The sequence below is a fragment of the Scyliorhinus torazame genome, chromosome 17 (assembly GCF_047496885.1).
Source record: "Scyliorhinus torazame isolate Kashiwa2021f chromosome 17, sScyTor2.1, whole genome shotgun sequence".
Lineage (NCBI taxonomy): Eukaryota > Metazoa > Chordata > Chondrichthyes > Carcharhiniformes > Scyliorhinidae > Scyliorhinus > Scyliorhinus torazame.
In genome coordinates, this window is record NC_092723.1 from 5,094,113 (window position 1) to 5,117,024 (window position 22,912).

Below are 22,912 nucleotides of genomic sequence, written 5' to 3' on the forward strand. Positions count from 1 at the left end.
AAGATCTATCAGTGGTAAATCACTGTTCTTAAGTGTTTGATTGTTGACAGCTGCATCTATGGTGCTGACACTGCTTGAGTTCAGGCACACTGTTCAGACATCAAAGTTTGTTGGACAAAAGAAAAGTTTGCTGAACATCCACTGCATTAATTATCCTCTTGAGGCATGGCACGTGTACCCTCGAGAGGCTCTTGAGAGTTGAGGAGCAACGAATAGGGCTGATTCCTCATTTGAAATCACCTTCAGCTGTGAAGCTCGAGACTGCTCACAATTAAAAGGAGCGAAATCTAATTTCAGATTAGCAGGGCTTTGTCCTGGAAGTGTTTGGTAGGACAGATATGCAACGGCTGTGATTGCCCCTGTTGTGGGTCTCCACAATATTTAAAGATGGCTTGCACGCCTCACAGACACAAAATCCTTCAGCCAACCCGGCCCAACGGCAGGCCCTGATGGGGACGCATAAGCCACTCGAACAAGCCCAGCTCCCCTGAGTGTAACCCCCCCCCCCCCTTCACCGGTCGAACCTCCCCTGAGGGATACCAAACCCACTCTGGGCACTGGTGCAGCAGCTCTGGTGCCAGTAAGCTGCATGCTGGAAAATGGAAATAGCTACCTCCTCATTTTCCCTCAGTAGCCATTGCGGCAGTTTTAGGTTTTTGAAAAGGAGCACTAAACGACGCCCTCGTGATTTCCCGCTGGGGAATCAGGTAATTCCCAGGAGGCCCCTGCATTCAAATTCAATCTCTTTAATGAGATTGAAAAGAATGCAAATGAGGGTTAATGATATTCTCTCCATTTTTGAGTGAGATCTGGAGCTCGCCATCGGGTGTGGGTTGTATGAATCGCTAAATAGTTTGCGCCCAGTACGAAGCTCGATTTTGCTCTCTCCCACTATTCATCCGGCACGCCCGGATCCATGCCGGGCGCAATGCGGTCACTGAATCGTGCCCCACATTTCCGACTCTCTCTGGTTTATCCTTTACTCCAACTGTCTTACTCTCGGGAGCTTTGATCCTAATGCTTTCACCATTCCTGTCTCCCTATAAATCCTCCTAAAATCCTTCCTCCATGACTTCAGTCATCCCCATTCTGACTGTTGCACTGTATCCTTTGCTTTCTCCATGTGAGGGTGAGTGTGTGGGGGTGTCTGTGTGTTTGTGTGGGTCTGTATGTGAGTGTGTGGGGGGGGTTGAGGGGTTGTACGTGTGTGTATGTGAGAGTGTGTGTGCGTATGTGTGTGCCTGTATGTGTTTGTATGTGTGTGGGTGTGTGTGGGGTATGTGTAGGTGTGTCTCAGTGTATGTGTATGTGACTGTGAGGGTGGATGTGTATATGTATATGTGTGAGCGTGTGGGGGGGGTGGTATATGTGTGTATGTGAGGGTGGGCATGTATGTATATGTGTGTGTGTGCGTGCGCATGCATTTGGAGGATGTGTGTTGGAGGATTGTCTGGGTGTGCGTGTGAGTGGCTATGTGTGTGTGACTATGGGTGTGTGTGTGTGTGTGTGGGTGGGTGGGGTGGGTGGGGGGGGGGGGGGTGGCAATTGAGTCTGACAAGAGAATGAAAATCTCCATCAAAGTGATAAAGCCAAAGTTAATAAAATACTATGCCCACTTTGTTTTCCAGGATGCACTTGATCAGATCCAGGATCACATCACAACCATTGTTCTCAACACCCTCAAATCACAGCTACTGGATCTGGCACCAATATAATTGAAGGGTGGTGTGGCAAGTCTAATGGGTTTCATGTTGAACCAAGTGATCGGCAGAAACACCACCTTTGTGATGATGGCCATACCTAATACATGATTTGTGATGAAAATTGTTGTTGATGCAGTTGGCCTTAATTAATGTAACAGTAATGAACAGATTTGATTGTGACTTGTTGCATCAAAATATGAATGGAAATTAAAGCACAGAAAATGAAAATGAGTTTGATAATGTGTTAGTCTGTCAAGCGTCAAGGCAAGATTGAGTCAAAATAACCACAGCCGTATTTTCATGTCATTGAACTGATTGCTATGACATATATCTGTTCAGAAGAAAGATGTTTTATTACTAAAAATAGACAGCAGAGAATCATGCAGAAACAGAATAGTGTGACTGTGCTGTGGAACGCATTCAGACCCCCCCAAGCTTGACTGATTTGGAGTTTGACTGGGGGTGGGGTGCAAGGTGAGGGTGAGGCTGATAAATAAATTGGGGAAAATGGCAAGGTGGCACGATGGAAGGCAAAGGGACAAAGCGTCTTTTTGTCACCCACAGTCCTACCTCCAAATTGTCTTCAACGTGGAAGAGTACTGATTAATCAGCTAATGGGGCCCAGTAGGTGGTAACCAGCTGATGGTTTACATGTCCATGATACCTCCATGTTGAGGGTAACTTCCTTCCAACTGGTGGCCGTTTTTCTGGTGGGTCAGGACATACCCAGGAGTGGTGATGGTGATACCTGGGACATCATCTGCCAGTTAGGATTATGTAAATATGACTTTGTCAGGTTGTTGCTGGTCTGGGACAGCGTTCCCAATTTTATCACAAGGAGGACTTGGGAGGGTCGACAGGGCTGGCTTTTCCATTGTTATTTGTGGTTCCTAGGTCGATGTGAGTGGTCCGTCCAGTTTAATTTCTTTCAAACTTTGCAGGGTTTGACACGACTGAGTGGCTTTCTCGGCCTTTCAGAGTCAACCACATTGCTGAGGGACTGCAGCCATATAGCAGCCAGACAGGGTAATGGTAGCAGATTTCCTTCCCTCGAGGGCAGGGGTGAATCAGATAGCTTTTTACAACAATGATCAGAGATTTTGAGGTCACCATTACATTTGTGTTTAATTCGAGAACAATGAATTGAATTTACCAGCTCCTGTGGTGGGAATTGAACCTGAGTTGCCAGAACATAATAATAATAATAATCGCTTATTGTCACAAGTAGGCTTCAATGAAGTTACTGTGAAAAGCCCCTAGTCGCCACATTCCAGTGCCTGTTCGGGGAGGCTGGTACAGGAATTGAACCCACGCTGCTGCCTTGCTCTGCATTACAAGCCAGCTGTTTAGCCCACTGTGCTAAACCAGCCCCTAAACATTCGCCTGGGCCTCTGAATTACTGGTCCACTGACAATATCACTACACTACTGTTACTGCTTCATCCTCCACTGCCTACTATTGTGAGATATAGGCTGGGACATGCCTCAGAATGGGCTGTTCTGAACAGGTTACGCTGCTCAATGGAAATACATCTGAATCTTTAGCAGCTTCAAACATTTCCCTTTACCCATGAAGAGTAACTTTACTGTGAAACAGACAGTAATAAAAAGATACTGACATCCAGTGTAGTAAAATAAAGATTGCTTCTGAGCTGTCAACTTCTCTAAGGTTCTGTAAACAGTTTTGAAGTTGTTTGCCAGTTTTTCTGCATTTTTCCCTGTTGCCATGCCGGTCATTGTGAAGTAGTTTATTGGTTCAAATTAACCATACCCTTCAACAGCCTGAAAACATTTTGACTTCAAGTCAGGAGTGATGTTTTTGCCCAATCAGGATAGCATCAATTTTTTTTTTGCATTTTAAAATTTGAGTTTTCCTCCATTATTTCACAGATGTTTCCCGCTGCAACACATTTGACGTTAGGTAATGTCTACAGCTTAAATGCCAAATAGCATGCAGCAATTTGTTTTACTCTGACATTTTAGGAAATTATTGAAACGGACAGTGTGTGTGTGGGACGGAGGGGGAGAGAGGGGGCGGGAGGGGGGTGGGGCTGGCTGAAGTGCTAGGCCACTCCATTCAAAACTGCTGACAATCATTGGAGAATTTTGAATAGTTTTATGCCGCTTCATTTAGCTGCAAATTTACACAAACGTGTGAGCAACTTGTTATGCTCTATTTAAGAAAAAGTGAGTCGAGACCCCACTAAATATTCATATCAGCTGCTCTTTACAGGTTTGTTGTGTTTCAGTGGTCGAGGCTTGGAGAGATTCATAGATTCAACAGTTAGTACTGGCATGATGACAGGAACCTGTAACTGAGTTAAAACTAATTAAATTTCACCATCTAATCACAGAAATATTGAACTTCTTGATGAAGACCTGTTCAAAAAATCACAAAAAAAGACAAAAATCACAAAAAAAAATAGCTGCCACAAGTCACCTGATGTCTAATACTGCAGGATTAGCTACTTCTCTGGAAAGTTCCACATGGCTTGTACTACAGACCTATTGAATGCAATTTCACAACTGGGAGTTGTCAAGGTCCACTTTTACAGGGATCTCTCAAAAGGAAGGCATTGAAAATGCAAAGTGCTGGACTTTAATCAACTTTCACTCGATCAAAACAATGAGAATTGATGACAAGCCAGATACCCATGGGATATATAAAAACCCCTGTAATTCCTATCTTAAAATGTGTGAAATGTTTCAGGGATGAAAAGATTTAAAATCTGGGTGACTTGGGATCCAACAATAACAGAGAGATATGCTAATCGTCCATCAAATTCCATTCTGGGAATATACAGGCTTGTGTTTTAAAAAGTGTTTCGGGATTCACGTGATTTGAGAGCGGAGCGGTTGATTTTTCACGAGCTCTGGCTCTGTTCATCTTGTCATCCTTTATTCTATCCTGCTGCACATTAATGTTTGTCTTTTCGTGGAATACGTGGCTTGCTCTATGTTCCTGGAGGATCCTGATTGGTGTTTGGTGAAGAGGAGCCGAGATAAATCGTTAAAATCATTGTTTTACCATGGCAGCCAGAATGGGCCGGGGTGGGCCCAACTTGCAGAGAAGATGAGTTGATCCAGGGCATGTTATAGGGTGGGTGTTTGGGATGGAGCTGGATGGTAGTGTTAGTTCAGTATTCACTGAGATTGAGGATAGCCCCCAGTTAGAGCTACTCTGTAAGGGTTTTTAATTAATTTTTTTTTGTTATTTTGAACTTAAGAATCGGTGTCTTTCTCCTTCGATGGCCCCGGGCCAGATTATTTGTGCTGAAGAGGACTGGATTCTTTCTGACTATAGCTTGAAGTGTTAGTTTTCCCATTGAGCCTCTTGGTTCTCTTTAAAACTACGAGACTGAGGGATTGAGTGCTGGCGCCGCTCGGGATGGTGGTTAATCCAGTATTTTTCAAAATGTTGTTCCCGAGACCCACTTTTCCAACCAATGGATCTTGTGACCCATGTCGACCGACCTTCACATTGTGGGAGTGCAAGTGGACATTGCGCCGGCCGTTGAACAGCTTGACCACTGAGCCGCAAGTTGCATGGGCAGCACGGTAGCACAGTCATTATCACTGTTGCTTCACAGCGCCAGGGACCCAGGTTCGATTCCCGGCTTGGGTCACTGTCTGTGCGGAGTCTGCACGTTCTCCCCGTGTCTGCGTGGGTTTCCTCCGGGTGCTCCGGTTTCCTCCCACAAGTCCTGAAAGACGTGCTTGTCGGGTGAATTGGACATTCTGAATTCTCTCTCTGTGTACCCGAACAGGCGCGGAATGTGGCGACTAGGGGATTTTCACAGTAACTTCATTGCAGTGTTAATGTAAGCCTACTTGTGACAATAAAGATTATTATTATTACTGCCGATCGGTGGTGGGGTCGTGCACAGTGACACAAGCACCAGAGCGAGCTCAAAGTTGTGACCACAACCGCTAGCAATGCGCACCCACTTGGACGCACGTTAGTCCCTGTTCTCCCCCCCCCCCCCGAGGTCTTTTCAAACTCCCGACTCCTCTCTCGTTCTTTTAAAACCCTCGGCACCTCTCGCTCTTTTTCAAAGCTGATTTGCACACATAATCTAAGTTGTCATCACCTGAGGGGCATCAGCTTTTGCCCTGGTGAAAACCCCGAACTCATCTTCAAATCTGACTCCAGAGGGCATTGTCTTGGGGAACTGCCTGCAGCTGTGGTCATGGCCACTGTTCCTGAGGCAGTGCTGGAGAGCTGCGAGCCATTTGATTGATTGTCAGCTCTTGTTGGCAAGACCTCCTCTCAGCTGGGAGTGGAATCCTCACCCTGAACTAACTACTGACCCGTAGTAATCTCAGGATTACCACCAGTGCCACGTGCTGGTCAGAGTATAAATAGCAGAATGCATTGGATGAACACGTGATTGAAGAGATGGTGTGAGGGGGAGAGTTTCAGATTTCCGGGGCATTGGGACCAGTTCTGGGGCAGGTGGGACCCGTACAAACTGGACGGGTAACACCTGGGCAGGTCCGAGACTGATGTCTTTGGGGGGATACTTGCTAGAGCAGTTGGAGAGGGTTCAAGCTAATATAGCAGGTCGATGGGAAACTATGTAAGCATTCAGAGCAGGAGAGAATCAAGAACAAGAGAACAAGACAGAAAGCAGAATCAGAAAAGTGATAAACATCAAGGGCCTGTATCAGATAATGACACTGTAAAACAGGATGGGACAAGGAACGTTAAACGGACTAGCCTTCAGGATTTATACCTGAATGCTCGGAACATTCAAAATAAAATGACTGAATTAATTGTGCCGGTAGATATGAAGGGACATGATAGAGTTGGGATTACAGCTACATGGCTCGAACATTGAGTAAAGATACTAGCACAGATGACGTGGAATCTGTTTGGGTTGAGTTAAGAAACACCGAGGGGCAAAAAACATTTGTAGAAGCGGTATACAGCCCACCAAAATATAGTGGTGATGTTGGGAATAACATTAGACAGGAAATCAAAGATGCATGTGATAAAGGAACATCTGTGATTATGGGTGACTTTAATCTGCATATAGATTGGGTGAGTTAAATTAGTCACAGTACAATAGAGGAGGATTTTCTGGATTGCAAACGGGATGGTTTTCTGGACCAATATGTTGAGGAACCGTCAACGGATCAGGTTATCAAGGACTGGGTATTGTGCAATGAGAAAGGATTGCACAATCCTTTGCGAAAGAACCCTTGGGGATGAGTGACCATAATATGATAGAATTCTTCATCAAGGTGAATAGTGAGATGAGGTAACTCTGCTCGTATGAGGTATGAGCTGGCTATGATGGACTGGGAAACATTACTGAAAGGAAGGGCAGTGGACAGGCAATGGCAGCATTTAAGGAAAGTATAGGTGAACTCCAAAAGTTATTTCTTCCTATTTAGCACAAGAGTAGAAAGGGATCTGTGACCAAACTATGGTTCACAAGGAATAGTATTAAATTCAAAGACGATGTATACAGATTAGCAAGAAAAAGCAATCTACCTGAGGATTGCTAACAGGTTAAAATTATGCAAAGGCTGACCAAGGGATGGATTAAGAAGGGGAAAGTACAATTTGAAACTAAACTAACGGGGAACATAAAGATTGTAAATTATTCTACAGGTATGTAAAGAGAAAAAGATTATAAAAACTCATGTCGGCCCCTTACAGCCAGAAACAGAGGAATTCATAATGGGGAATAAACAAATGGCTGAGGAACTAAATTTGTACTTAATTTCTGTCTTCACAAAGGAAGACATGAATAATGTAACAAGCTTCTGCGAAACGCAAGTTTCAGTGAGGAGCTGATGGAAATTAGTATTAGTAAAGAAATGGTTTTGGGGTAATTAATGGGATTGAAGGCGGATAAATCTCAGGGCCTGATAATCTTCATTTCAGTGTACTTAAGGAAGTGGCCTGAGAAATAGTAGATCCATTGGTGGTCATCTTCCAAAAATTCTTTGGATTCTGGAATGGTTCCTACAGATTGGAGGTTAGCGAATATAACCCCGCTATTCAAAAAGGGAGGTAGAGGGAAAACAGGGAACTAACAACCAGTGAGCCTACCGCCGATAGTAGGGAAGTTTCTAGAGTCCATTCTCAAGGATTTCAGAGCACAGCATTTGGAAAGCAGCAGTGTAATCAGACAAAGTCAGCATGGATATACGAAAGGAAAATCAAGCTTGACAAATCTACTAGAATTCTTTGAAGATGTAACCAGTAGAGTTGGTCAGGGAGAACCAGTGGATGTGGTTTATTTAGACTTTCAAAAGGCTTTCAACAAGGTCTCACACAGCAGGTTATTATGTAAAGTTAAAGCACGTGGGATTGTGGGTAGTGTCTTGAGGTGGATAGAAGCTGGTTCGCAAACAGGAAGCAAAAAGTTGGAAGAAATGGGTCTTTTACCAATTGGCAGGCAGTGACTAGTGGGGTGCCACAGGGAATTGTGCTAGGACCCCAGCTGTTCACATTATATATTAATGATTTGGATGAGGAACTAAATGTATTATCTCCAAATTTGCAGGTGATATACAGTTCGGTGGGAGGGTGAGCTGTGAGGAGGCAGCAGAGATGCTTCAGTGGGATTTGGACAGGCTGAGTGAGTGGGCAGATGCATACCAGATGCAGAATAATGTGGGTAAATGTGAGGTTGTCCGCTTCGGTAGCAAAAGTAAGAAGGCAGTTTATTATTTGAATGACTGTAAATTGAGGGAGGTGGAGACACAGCGAGACCTTGGTTTCTTGTGCACCAGTCTTTGAAGGTAAGTGTGCAGGTACAGCAGGCAGTCAAGAAGGCAAATGGTTGTCCTTCATAGTGAGAGGATTTGAGTGCAGGAAGAGAGAAGTTTTATTGCAATTGTATAGGGCATTGGTGAGGCCACACCTGGAGTATTGTGTGCAGTTTTGGTCTCCTTATCTGAGGAAGGATGTTTTTTGCTACGGGGAGGGAGTGCAGCAAAGGTTTACCCGGGTGATTGCTGGGATGGTGGGACTGTCATATGAGGAGAGACTAGATTAGCTAGGATTATATTCATTGGAGTTTAGAGGAATGAGAGGGATTTTGTAACAACTTATAACATTCCAACAGAATAGACAGGATAGATTCAGAAAGAATGTTCCCGATGGTGGGAGAGTCCGGAACTAGGGGTCATAGTTTGAGGATGAGGGACAAACCATTTAGGACTGAGGTGAGGAGAGGTTTCTTCACCCAGAGAGTGGGGAATCTGTGGAATCCGCCACCACAGAGAGTAATTGAGGGCAAAATGTTGAGCAAATTCAAGACGGCATTAGATCTAGCTCAGGAGGCTAAAGGGTTCAAGCGATATGGAGGGAAGGCGGGATCAGGGGATTGACCTTGATGATCAGCCATGATCATGATGAATGGCGGAGCAGGCTCGAAGGGCCGAATGGCCTCCTCTACTTCCTATGTACGGTTCTATTTAATTTTATGAGATGGTCAGAGGTGTTTTTCCATCAGGAAGTAACATTCCATTCCATGGAGATACAAAAGGAAGGTTTTTTTTCACCCGCCCTTCCACCCGCCAATCTCAACCCCACCCCCACCGCTGCTGCGTGTTTTCTGCAGTGGAGGGGACCTGCTTTTGATTGGAGGCAGCAACTGCCAGCCCCGCCAATGTTAATGGCTTGTTCCATGGCTCCCACCCTCCGCTAGAGGTAAAGGCTGGTCCTATCCCCACTGGCTTGCATATCTTTCCTCACATTCCACCAAATCGCAAACCACACCTTTAAGAACCAGTAATCTGACAGCTGGTAATGGTCCTCTTTGCTCAGCCAGTCACTCAATACAGCACTTACGGGCCGAAAGCTTTCTGGACAGACTGTAAATTGCCCAGTCAAAAGACGAGTTGCTGCTTTGAACTTGTGTTGAATTTCATTTGAACATTGTCACGGATCATGAACTGAAAAGTCCGAGTGGGAGCAAGGTGAAGAATGAAAATAACAAGCAGCAGGAAGCTGGGACTCATGTTTGTGGGCTGGCTGTTCGGCAAAGCAGTGACCCAGTCTGGATTTGGCCACCCCCGTGTAGAGGAGACCACATTGTGAACAGTGAATACAGTATAGACTAAATTGAACAAAATACAGAGACATCGCTGCTTCACTTGGAGGGAGTGTTTGGGGCCGAGGTCGTCACAATTCCTGTGCTTTTCTGGAAAGGTGCCTCTGAAAGCGAGGAGACCTCATTAACACTACACCCTGTCTGCTTCATCCGATGCCGGTGCTTATGTAGTTACATTGTATACCTTGTGTTGCCCTATTATGTATTTTCTTTCATTCCCTTTTCTTCCCATGTACTTAATGATCTGTTGAGCTGCTCGCAGAAAAATACTTTTCACTGTACCTCGGTACACGTGACAATAAACAAATCCAATCCAATGCAAGATGTTGGAGTGAATGGGGACTGAGCAGCAGGAATGGTCTATTTGGAACTCTGCAAGGGGAGGGGAAGATATGTATCATGGAAGCATCACACAGGACAGGGGGGGGAAATAGTGGAGGATGTTTTGAATACAGAGGCTGGATGGACAGTTATGGGGAACGACATTGTGATGTGAGAGGGAGGGGAAGGGATGAGAGCAGAAGTGTGTGGAATAGAACCGATACTGATGAGGATCCTGTCAACCACAGTGGGGGAGAATTCTCAATTGAGAAAAAAGGAAAACAGTATCAGAAATGCTAACATGGAAGGTTGGATCCTCCAAATAGATGCCGCGGAGACAGTGAAACTGCGAGAGTGCAATAGAGTCTTTACAGAAGTGGGTTGTGAGGAAGTGTAGTCAAGGTTAGAGAGGTAACCACCTTTAACCAGTACGGAGGCAGAGAAAAATGGGAGGGGAGGTGAGAAGAAAAGGGAATGTCTGCTCGGGTGGAAAGCAGGAGTGAGTAAATGGCAAAATGAATGATGGTGCAAGACAAAAAGAGGGAGGGTAGCAATGGGGTAAGGTAATGATTGGCTGAAGCTAGACAGAGCGGAGCCACATTCAGGATGTGTGAGTAACTTTGCAATGGTTAGCTGGACTTGGATGTCCTTAATCTCGTTACCCTTTAACAATTTATATTTGGATTATTCGGCATTTGGTTGCTGGAAGGTTGTGTCTCATTCTGGACAATGATTGTGTCAGATCATGGTTAGTTGAAATGAGACAGATTGGAGCCAATGAGTTTTGACTGATGCGGAGCCGAGGACAGGCGTGGGTAAACAACCAGAAGAAAAATGATATAAACGAATAGAAGCAAACGCAGCGGATTGAACACGACCTGCTCCTGCCATGCTGCCCTGCTGCCCCGAAACCCGCACCTGGGATAACTGACCTTGATTCAGGTAATTATTGGTTAATTACTGTGAATATGATTGAATTTGTTGGACCCAGAAATTAATTGTGAAACTGCAATGACCTGATTGCCAAGAGGCATCTCCTCCAAGCTCAACAACATCAGCTCTCAGGAACATAAGAACAGGAGTAGGCCATTCAGCCCCTCGAGCCTGTCCCACCATTAAATGAGATCATGGCTGATCTGTGACCTCACTCCCTATACCTGCCTGTGGTCCATATTTTTGCTGAACAAAAATCTATCCATCTCAGATTTAAAATTAACAGATGTCCCAGGTTTGATTGCTGTTTGTGAAAAGTTACAAGTTACCCATTGACAAGTTACCCTGACTCTGGGGGACATTTCATACCAGCGCCTACAGAAGCAGCGTCTCTGCGTAACTACTTCAACAACAAGAACAGAAACTTGAACATGACAAATGAAGTTGAAATTTGCTTGAAATCATTCCTCATTGGATTCTGACTTTGGGCTCTGGAATTCACATGAACCAGCTTTCAATATATTCAGGTCCTTGTATCTCTATCCCCCCCATCTACTAACCTCCGCGCTTTAGTGTGTGTGGGTGTCTGTATGGGTGGGCGAGTGTGGGTGTGTGTGTGTGGGTGGGCGAGTGTGGGTGGGTGCGTGTGAGAGGTGCAATGTTGCTCACCCATTTTTGGGGGGGCTTTGAATGCGTAAAATAAAATACCCTTTTGAGTTTTTCCTAACTTTAAGTTTGCTGTGGAGTTTTAGGAAAAATAGACACTGTCTAATCTTTAAAAACTAATTCAAACCACCTTCTGCTTGTGGACAGAGGGTGTCTATGCAGTTTGACTGTCTCGCTCCTGTCCAAAACTGAGGTAATAAAGCCAATTGTTGGTCTGATGAAATCTCATTCTTTATTACTCAACTTTATGTCATGTTCATGCAAAAAAATCACCTCCGACAGTTAGGGTCTTGTGATACATTCCTGCAATTTGATTGTTAATCCCACTGCTGTCAATGACATTCTCCTTTCTTTTTCTCCATTCATATTTATAAACTATTTTAGCTCTGCTGTCTTTATGGGTCACCTGTATCTCATCAGTATTACTGTTACAACCAGGTGAGATGGAGTGACCTGGACTCTCATTTCTATTTAGCTCTCTGGATTGGCCACAAGAAAACATTTCAAAAATTGTCTTTTCCCCATGAAAGCCTTTTTCCAAACCAAATGTATTTATTTGTTAATAAGGACGCAATAATGCCAGGTCTTGTTAAGTCAAAGAAAGACAAAGTTTATTAGTTCCTGACCCCGAGACTGACAAAAGGTTGACAGTTTTCACTTGGCCGCTGTACAGCTCACTTTGAAGTTGGGCAGTGCAGTCCCCAGTTAGTAGATCCTCAGAGATAAAGAAGTGAGAGTTTCCCAAAACAGAAAATTGTCTCCTTTAGTTCTGGGGTCACAGACAGACATAAACTCAGTAATTGAAGAACCTTGTTCAGCCAAGTGTCATGCGAGTGTCCCTTTAAGAAATGTTTTGTTTTCTCAAATGGCTTCAGTGATGTCATTGTGTGGATGAAGCTGGGCTGTGGCCTTGGGTTTTTAGTTTAGTTTTTGAGCTGGGAGCTGGCTGCGGCCCTGAGTTTTACTTCTGATTTTGAGCTGGGAGCTGGCTGTGGCTCTGAGTTTTACTTTCGATTTTGAGCTGGGAGTTGTTGTGTGGCTCTCGGTTTTGCTTTCGTTTTCACATTTGGAAGCTGAATTCAGACAGAGAAGTCTTGTCTTGTCTCTCTCTCTCTCTCTCTGCATGTTAAAAAGGTGTCTCCAGATCACTTGACAACTTGAAAGTGATAACTGTTTCCTGGATGGAATTCAAACCTACTGTTTTGGTAAAAGGGTACTGGTTTATGGGATGTTGTTATTCCATTGAAACAGTTAAGGGAAGTTACCAAGGGTTATATATAGAGTGCTATAGCTGTGTGGGGAATTTATGTTTGCAGTTGATAAAAATGCTTACTGTGTGTGTTTATAAAACTGTTCACTGAATTCGTAGAATAAACTTTGTTTTTTAATTAAAAGTGCTTTAGGCTTCTGCTGAATAACACATGAAAGGTAGGCCCTTATACTCCTCATAACCAAAATATAATCAGTTGTCGGTCAGGTGAACTCCATGATATACTTTGGAGTTTTCTGAACCCTGGCTCATAACACAAAGTCCAGTTTTAAATTTAGAGATAGCAATGAGTACACAGATATAGTTCATTAAAATATACAGTGTGTGGTCTCACTGCCTCACAAATACCTGCTCCTTTCCTGCTGCTTAGTAACACGTCCATGACAACCTTACGCAGCTCATCGCATAACATTTGCTCCTTACAATTAGGAATGTGTCAGAGAATTGGAAACTGAAACACTTGGGGCAGGATTCTCTGTTTCTGAGACTAAGTACTGATGTCAGGATTTCTACCGACAACTAAATTGGCATCGGTCCCGGAGCAATTCATGATCTGTTAATGGACTGGTACCGGCGCTTTGTGGAACATGATCAATTCCAATGAAAAATGGTTTCTGATTCGCCAGGGTCAGGACTCACACTCAGAGTCTGACAGGCTGCATCCGCACATTAACCCTCCACTCCCCACACACTCATCCCAGCCAACGGAGGGCGGCCCAGTTTCCAGATGCTGAGCTGGAGACCCTGCTGGGCACCGTGGAGGAGAGGCGAGCTTACCTGTCCCCCCCCCCCGGGAAGGGAAGGAGGCTACCGCCAGCCGCCGTTCACCGAGAAGGGGACCCATGAGAAACTGGAGGGGGACCCGGACCGGACCTGCGGCTCCACACCACAGCGGAGCGGCAGGCACTGGACCTGGTCGACGGACCTGGAGAGAGGGCAGTCACTGAGGCGGAGTCAGCAGTGAGACATCACTGCATTGCGATTTCCAATGGCATGCCTAGCACGATCCCACACCACCCACTCACCAGCCCCTCAACACCCCCACACCACACCACCGCCACCACCTCACCACCTCCACACCATCCCCTCACCAACTCCCATACCCCACACCACACCTCTGCCACCCCCTCACCACCTCCACCCCTCACCATTACCTGGACACCCCGGAGCACCAGTCCGGGGACAACACTGACTTCCTTTGACAACTTTCCACCACCCTCCACCATCCCAGAGATACTCAACTTGGTTGGGCATGTTAGTGAAGAGGCCCCTGGGGCACGACCTGGTGCGCATCACACATGTGCTGCAGTACATCAAGCGGAGGAAGGAACCCCGAAGGTAGTGGATGGTCGGAGGGCGGCCCGACCCAGGGACTAGCTGCTGTCTAGACAGGTCTCGGGCTCTGGAAAGGGCGGTCGCATGGATAATGGAGGTGCAGACACAGAGCCGGAGACAACATGAGGGGTTATCAGCAACGACCCAGCACCTGAAGGTGCAGTTGGAGGAGTCCAACTGCCTGCAGGGGCAGAAGGCAGTGCCACCCAGGCCAACACTGAATACGTGGTGTCTGCAATGGTGGCCTTGGAGTAAAGGTATGGCAATGGGTCAGAATGACCAAAGCCTGGGCACTCTGTGCGGGCAGTAACTGAGGCACAGGGCAGGGCTGCCCAGTCACAGGCAGCTAAGTACCAGGGCCACCCGGACATTGTAGCGGAGCTCCAGGGCTTGGCCAAGTCACAATGGGTTATGGCTGAGGGCATCATTGGCATTGCCCAGGTGCTGGCTGACCTGCGCCAGTCTCAGAGGGAATTGGCATAGTCCCTGTTCTCCATGGCGGTGAGCATTGAGACCCTGGTCGAGATCAACACAGGCCTCCAGAACCGGCAGTGCCAGGTGGTGGGGGAGCCCCAGGAGCTCTCGCCCCCGTCCCATGGAGACGCCGGGAGCCATTGGGGTCCCCGAGGGAGAAGGAGGTGATGGGGACCTTGGCAGTGACCCCTGCAGGGGAGGTGCCAGTGAGCACCACAGCGCCTCCTGCCTCGGTGCTCTGTTAGAAGGGCGGCACGGTAGCACAGTGGTTAGCACTATTGCTTCACAGGTCCAGGGTCCCAGGTTCGATTCCCGCTTGGGTCACTGTCTGTGCGGGGTCTGCACGTTCTCCCCGTGTCTGCGTGGGTTTCCTCCGGGTGCTCCGGTTTCCTCCCACAAGTCCTGAAAGACGTGCTGTTAGGTGAATTGGACATTCTGAATTCTCCCTCAGTGTACCCGAACAGGCGCCGGGGTGTGGAGACTAGGGGATTTTCACAGTAACTTCTTTGCAGTGTTAATGTTAGCCTACTTGTGACAATAAAGATCATTAAAAGAAAAAGAAGGGTGTGAGGGATGGGCTGAGCTGGCTGCAGAGGTGGCGCTGGGGATGGGGTGGAGATGGGCAGACGGCGGAGGTGGTCCCAGCCGGGGCCCCGAGGTCGGACCCCACTCATCGCCCCGTTACCCACCTCTCGCTCCCATTCAACCACACCCACTCCCTGTACCCTGTCCCCACCTTCGCCAACTCAAGGGTTCTATGCGACAGTGTGATGGAATGGCCATCGGCCAGGCCCCCAGTCAGTGAACCGGGAATGTCCCATGCGGGTCAGCCCAGGTGCAAACTTTGTGCGGCCTCCTTGCCTGCATGGGCCCCATGTCCTGTTCATCCTGGCCCTCCTACGCATTCTCCTCACCAAATGAGGCCTGGCATTCTTCCCTCTCCTCCAGCATGTCACTCCGCTGTTGCACAATATTGTGGAGGAGTCAGCAGGCAACCAACCTCGAAGGGACATGATTGAGATGTATAAAATTCTGAGCGGTATAGAAAGAGTAGACAGGAAGAACCTTTTCCACGCGGTGGATGCACCAACGACCAGGGTGTGATGATTGTCATCTGTATTATCATTTGTATGTAAATAATAATATATGTATAACTGTTGTAGTTCCAGCATCCGGCCACCAGGTGGTGTGAGTCTGCAGACACATGACCCGGACACACCATGTGCTGGATTCTCCGCTGTCCGGATTCTCCATTGCGCCGGCAGTGTGGGGCTTTCCCGCTGGCGTGGGGCTGCCCACAATGGGAAACCCCATTGGCCGGGCTGGTGAGACGGAGAATCCCGGGGGCGTGCCGCACCAGATTTCTGGAGAGGGATGGAGAATTCCATCCCACGTGTTCCAGGAGAAGGTGCTAGTTAGGAGTTTGTAGCAGTCACATATTAGAGTAGCTCTGGAGTATCTTAGTGTCAGTTAATGTTGGACCATTATTTCCAACTGTATTCATCTTAGACATTTTAGTAATTTGTTAGTGTAGTGTTAGGAAATAAAATAACTTTGTTTATAAAACAAAGTCTAATGTTCTTTGTTCACACCACAATATCAAGATCTAACATCCGCCCAATCAAAGAACGTTACACAAGGGGTGTAGATTTAAGGTAAGGGGCAGGAGGTTTAGAGGGAATGTGGGGAAAGACTTTTTACCCAGAGGGGGGGGGGGAGTCTGGAACTCGCTGCCTGAAAGGGTGGTGGAGGCAGAGACCCTCATAACATTTAAGAAGTATTTAGGTGTGCAGTTGCAATTCCAAGGCACGCAAGGTTTGGGAAATGGGATCAGAATAGTTAGGTGGTTGTTTCTAATCGACGCAGATGGGGCCCATGCAATCAAATCTGGGAGATGGGCAGGAAAGAGGCTATCTCAGCCTCAGGTGCTGGGAGCAGACGATCTGGCACCATTTTTAAATGACAGCCCATCTTCCCTTCATTGATGGTAATTTTACTAACTCTTATTGAGAGACAAGGCATAGAGCAAGCATGCAGCTTAGAGCATCAACCCTCACCTGCAAGACAGAGAGAACTTCTTAACAACAGTTAGGTATGTCAGCAACCATGGCCAGATCCTTTAACTCCAGTGCCTGCAGTGTTTCTTCCAGGAAGTGAAGCAAGAGGCTGTCAACAGGAAATTGTGACAGGAAGACAGTGTCTGGTCCCTAAGGTTTTCTGATGCCTCTCTACGGGTTTGCCTCCAGGCGACACAGGGACAGTTGGAGATCTTATTCCCAAGTGATGGCCAGAGGAGGTCCTCCCACCTGAATAAAGAAGCCTGGACGGAGGGAGCAATGGGGTGAGCGGACATGGGGTCCAGCAACACAACTGGATTTAGTGATTCCTTGTCCAAAGGTTGGAGGATACAGCATCACCTCATTCCCTTCCACCCTCCACCAGTACAGATACACTTGTGCTGTTGTCTGCATGTGATGTTCGCTTCTAAGGCATCATAGTGATTAGCACTGCTGCCTACCAATGCAAGGGACATGAATTCAATACTGACTTTTGGTGACTGGATTTTGCACGTTCTCCCTGTGTCCGCGTGAGTTTCCTTCGGGTGCTTGGGTTTCCTCCCACAATCCAAAGCTGTGCAGGTGAGGTGGGGTGATAGGATTATGGGGAAAGGGCGGGGAATGGGCCTCGGTAGGGAGCTCTTTCAGAGGGTCGGTGCAGACTAGATGGGCCACATGACCTCCTTCTGCACTGTAGGAATTCTGTGGAATTCTGAGTGGTGTTGTTGAAAACTCACCACTATTCTTAGAAGTCCCCCTATACCAAAAAGGGCCGACATTCTAAATGGTGAACAAGGATTCTCACTCCCTGACTCAGATGCAGGCTTCGGTGGGTGCTATTTAGGTCAAACTATATTTCCAAGTTATCCTCCGGTATAACACATACCTTCACCGAAGATTTAATCTACTTACCACTTAGTAGCAATGATCCTGGGTCCCGTATTACTAAGTAAGTAAAGTAGACTTTGGCATAACCACTATTTCAGGTTAAATTAAGTTATTTTATTATTATATTTCTCCTTTTAAAAGCTGCAATGACTGTTTTTACAGAAAAGTAAAAAGATCCTGCTCTTTGATCCTTCTGGTTGGTTGAAGGGACCTTCAGGCCCAATTTGACAATCAATCTTCTTTTTTAAAATCTGGTCTCCTTTAGATGTATTCGCTGGTGAGCTCGGTTGCTGTGTCCTATCTTTCCCATGTACCGAGCTGTGAGAGCTGGCTCTGAGCTGACTCTGAGCTGACTCTGCCTCCTCTTTAAATTCTAGTCTTCCTTAGATGTATTCGCTGTTTTAGCTCGGCTGCTTTGCCCTGTCCCTTTCCCATGGCCGAGCTGACTGTAATCTGACTCTGAGCTGCTTGTTCCTTCTCTGCTTCTCTGCCTCTCAGCTTCTCTCTGAGTTCTGGTAGTTCCTGCTCTGGTCTCTGGGTTTATATTCTCTTTCTAACAGTTATTAAGTTTTTATGACTTTATTGTAAAGTAACTTTTTTCACTTTGATTGTAAAAACTATCTTGGATCTAAACATTCCAATACAACTAAGTATTCATTTTGACATGGCCTCACCTCTCAGATCTGATTACATTGTTTCCTTTGTGATGTTCAAAGTTCCTTTGTGATATTCAAAAATGCGTTGGTTTCAAGAGGTGTGAATTTTGGTTTGGTTCCTGTCATTCCTAAAGTTTTGTTTTCCAATTGTGTCCCCAGCTCATAATTGTGACTTTGATTTTGGCTTTAAATTATGTTTCTCGTAGACTGATAGTCTCCAATTTTCTTTAATTTACTTGATGTTAGCAGAATTTCACACCTATATATTGTCACCAGATTCAACTGAACCTCATCCTTTCCTTTCCAGCTGCTTACTAAGACAGTTAATTTCAATGAAGGTGTGAGCCATTGTTTTTAGCTTCATACAAAAATCCTGTTTTGTTGTGTTTGCTAAGCTTGCTTGACCAAGGCTATCTGCATTTTATAATCCTGCTCTTTGCAGCTGCTGTGAACCCTTCGTGGGATCTTTCCCTACATCCTCTCATGTTTCTCTCAGACCAGATATTGCCAGACTTCCATGTTTCAAATGACACATCCTTCCATATTATCAATTACACACCATCTTGACATTTGAAACATAACTATTTCATTTCGTCAATTATCCCCCCATCTAATTGTACTGACTAACATTTATCCCCGATCTTTGTCATTTGTATGTACATGTTGTGATTTTAAATTGTGCACCAAAATCAATTCGTAAATGTATCCATATCACAGACCAGTGTCGATAAGAGTCTTTTTTGATGAGGGGACGTGGGTGGATGCCCTGGGGAGGGTGAACTCTTCCTCCTCTTGCTCGAGGCTCAGCCTCATACAATTTAAGGTGCTGCATAAGGCTCACATGACCGGGGCAAGGATAAGCTGGTTCTTTGGGTGCGAGGACAGGTGTGTTAGGTGCTCAGGGAGCCCAGCAAATTACACCCACATGTTCTGGGCGTGCACAGCGCTGGAGGACTTTTGGAAGGGTGTAGCAAGGACGGTGTCGAGGGTGGTAGGTTCCAGGGTCAAGCCGGGCTGGGGGCTTGCAATATTTGGGGTGGCAGAGGAGCCAGGAGGCGAAAGAGGCCGGAATTCTGGCCTTTGCGTCCCTGGTAGCCCGGCGAAGGATTCTTCTTCAGTGGAAGGATGCGAGGCCCCCAAATGTGGCTCGGGGGGAGTTAGCTTTTTTTGAGGGGGTGTGTATATTTGCCTTTGTGTTGATGAAGGCTGTTAATTTATTATTTATGTATATTGGGGGGGGGGGGTTGTTCTTTTCGTTCTGTATTGTGTTGTTGATATTTTGTGAAAATTTGAATAAAAATTATTTTAAAAAAAAGAAATTTGGGTCAGAGGACCTGCGATCCCCTCCCTCGTCTCCCACAGCATCCTGGGACACAATTCATCCAAACCTGGAGATTTGTCCACTTTTAAGTCTGCCAACACCTCCAATACCTTGTCACTCCCGATGTCAACCTCACAGTGTCTCTTCCAGAGTTCCACATCTGCATCCTCTTTCTCTTGGTTGAAGACAGATGTGAAGTTTTCATTCAACACTCAGCCCACAGAAGCAAAGAATTTCCACAGTGCAGAAGGAGTCTGCACTGACCCTCTGAAATAGAACCCTACCTAGTCCCACCCTCCTGCCCTACACCTGCAACCCCATAATCCGACCTAGTCTTTGGACTGTGGGAGGAAGATGGCGAATACGGGGAAACCCACGCAGACACGGGGAGAAAGTGCAAACCCCACACAGACAGTCACCCAAGGCCGAAATTGAACCCGGGTCTCTGGTGGTTTGATGCAACAGTGCTAACCACTGTGCCACCATGTGTCCTCTGGCTCCAGTCAGAGATTACTCCATTGGTCACGAATGGGTCCTACTCTTTCCCTGGTTACATTCTTCCCATTGATATACTTATATGAGTAATAATAATCTTTATTCATGTTACTACAAGTAGGATTACACTAACACTGCAATGAAGTTACTGTGAAAAGCCCCTAGTCGCCACATTCCGGCACCTGTTCGGTTACACAGAGGGAGAATTCAGAATGTCCAATTCACCTAACAAGCACGTCTTTCAGGAATCGTAGGAGGAAACCGGAGCACCTGGAGGAAACCCACGCAGACACGGGGAGAACATGCTGACTCCGCACAAAGTGTGACCCAAGCCGGTAATCGAACCCGGGTCCCTGGTGCTGTGAAGCAACAGTGCTAACCACCATGCTACCGTGCCGCCCTTATAGAATATCTTCCAGAATATCTTGGGATTTTCCCCACTTTTACCGGCCAGAGCTTTTTCATATCCCCTTTGTGCTCTCCTAATTGCTTTCTGAAGCATTCAAAGTGGGGCACTTTCTGTATCCTCCACTGATTTGCTCCCCTTGTACCTGCCAAACGTCCCCCTTTTCCTCTCATCGTTTCCTGAATGTCTCCAGTCAACCATATTTCGTTGGGATTGTTACTCCTTCCTGTCACCAAGAGGAAGCATGTTGGAACTTTACCCTCCCCATTTCCTTTCTGTATGCCCCTAATGTAAGCCTACTTGTGACACTAATAAAGATTATTATTATTACTATTATTATTATTATTATTACTACTGCTCTTTTGTCGATTTCCCCACAAGTAGCTACTACCAGTCCACCTTGGCTGGATCATGCCTTACTTTACTAAAATCCAAACTCCCCAAATCCAAAATAATTTTTTGCAACTTGTATATTTCTTTCTCCGTAACAAGCTTAAATTGTATGCTGTTGTGATCACTGTCACTGCAAAGAACAAAGAACAAAGAACAATACAGCAACAGCACAGGAACAGGCCCTTCGACCGATCAGATGTCCTATCAAGACCAAATGCCTGTATCCTTCTATACCCCATCTGTTCATGTGCCTATCTAGATTGGATCAACCAAAATGCATCACCTCACATTTTACCTCGGTTTAGCACAGGGCTAAAGTGCTGGCTTTTAAAGCAGACCAAGGCAGGCCGGCAGCACGGTTCAATTCCCGTACCAGCCTCCCCGAACAGGCGCCGGAATGTGGCGACTAGGGGCTTTTCACAGTAACTTCATTTGAAGCCTACTTGTGACAATAAGCGATTTTCATTTCATTTCATTTTCATTTAATTTCATTTGTCCGGGTAAAATTCCGGACATTTCTCCGCCCAATTTTGCAGCTTATCTCTATCCTGCTGTATTCTCTGACAATCTTCATCACTATCCGCAGCTCCTGCCATCCTAGTATCATCTGCAAACTTGATAATCAGACCAGCTATGTTTTCTTCCAAGCCATTTATATATATTACAAACAGCAGAGGTCCCAGTACTGAACCCTGCGGAAAGCCACTAGTTACAGACCTCCATTCAGTCTGCTCCCTGCTGTTTAAGTACCCACTCAGAGACACCCAGGACCCAGGGAGGCAAACTACCGTCCTGGAGTCCTTTTCGTGGCCACAGAACACCCTGTCTGTGCCCCTGACTATTGAATCCCTTACCACTATTGCTTTTCTACGCTTTATATTCACCCCCCCCTGTTGTGCGGCAGGACTATTCGTGGTGCCTTCGCTCTGGCGACTGCTGCTGCTGTCCCCAATGGGCCTTACCGCTGATCAGTATCCAAAACGGCACACTTGTTAGATCGGGGGACAGCCATAGGGGACCCCTGCACTCTCTGCCTACTCCGTCTGGCGGTCACCCATCTATCTTCCTGGACCTTGGGTGTGACCACATCTCTGCAGCCATTATCTGTAACAATTTCAGCTAATTGTGTGCTGCTCACTGCTTCCAGCTGCTGCTCTAACCGATCCATGCATTCCGGGAGCTTTTGCAACTGAATGCACTTTCCACAGATGTAGTCCTCAGGGGCACTTGACGTGCAGGATGGCACACAACTCCGCCAATTCACATCTCTCTCTCTCTATTGGTTGTTAGATTAAAAAACTAAATACTAGTTAGGCCCCTAATAAAAAAATTACTGCTGCTGCTTTCACGAATCGCCCCCCCCAAAAAAAATTTAATGTGTTTTCTGGTTACTATAGGTTGATATTCAATATTAAATCTAGCTTGTTACCCTCAATTAAGTGTGAGAAGAAACAAAACCTCTTACTGTATAAAATGTAGCTCATGATCTACTCGGTTGAGCTCCCACACCACCACCTCAACGACCAGTCCAGCTTCATTCCCCAGAATTAGGTCCACCACTGCTCCGTCGCTTGCTGGACCCTCTACATACTGATCGAAAAGATTCTCCTGTATACATTTTAAGAAATCTACTCCATTTAAACCCTTAACACTATGATTATCCCAATTAATTTTAGACAATTAGAAATCACCAAATATAATTACTCTATTGTTATTATTTTTACACACCTCCGCAAATTGTGCACATATTTGCTCCTCAATTTCCTACTGACTATCTGGGGTCTATAATAAACACCTAGCAATGCGGCTGTTCCTTTTTTCTTCCCAAGCTCTACCCACAAAGTTTCATTTGTTGCACCCTTCGAGATATCATCTCTCCTTACGGCAGTAACTGACTCCTTAACTAATAATGCAATGCCT

At 46.1% G+C, this 22,912-nt stretch overlaps 1 protein-coding gene across 1 annotated transcript in view; it reads left to right on the forward strand.

Annotated features, from left to right (window-relative positions):
* LOC140394553 (probable chitinase 10) overlaps positions 1–22,912 on the forward strand; it is a 136,557-nt gene that overhangs the window by 53,082 nt on the left and 60,563 nt on the right. The window lies entirely within an intron of this gene.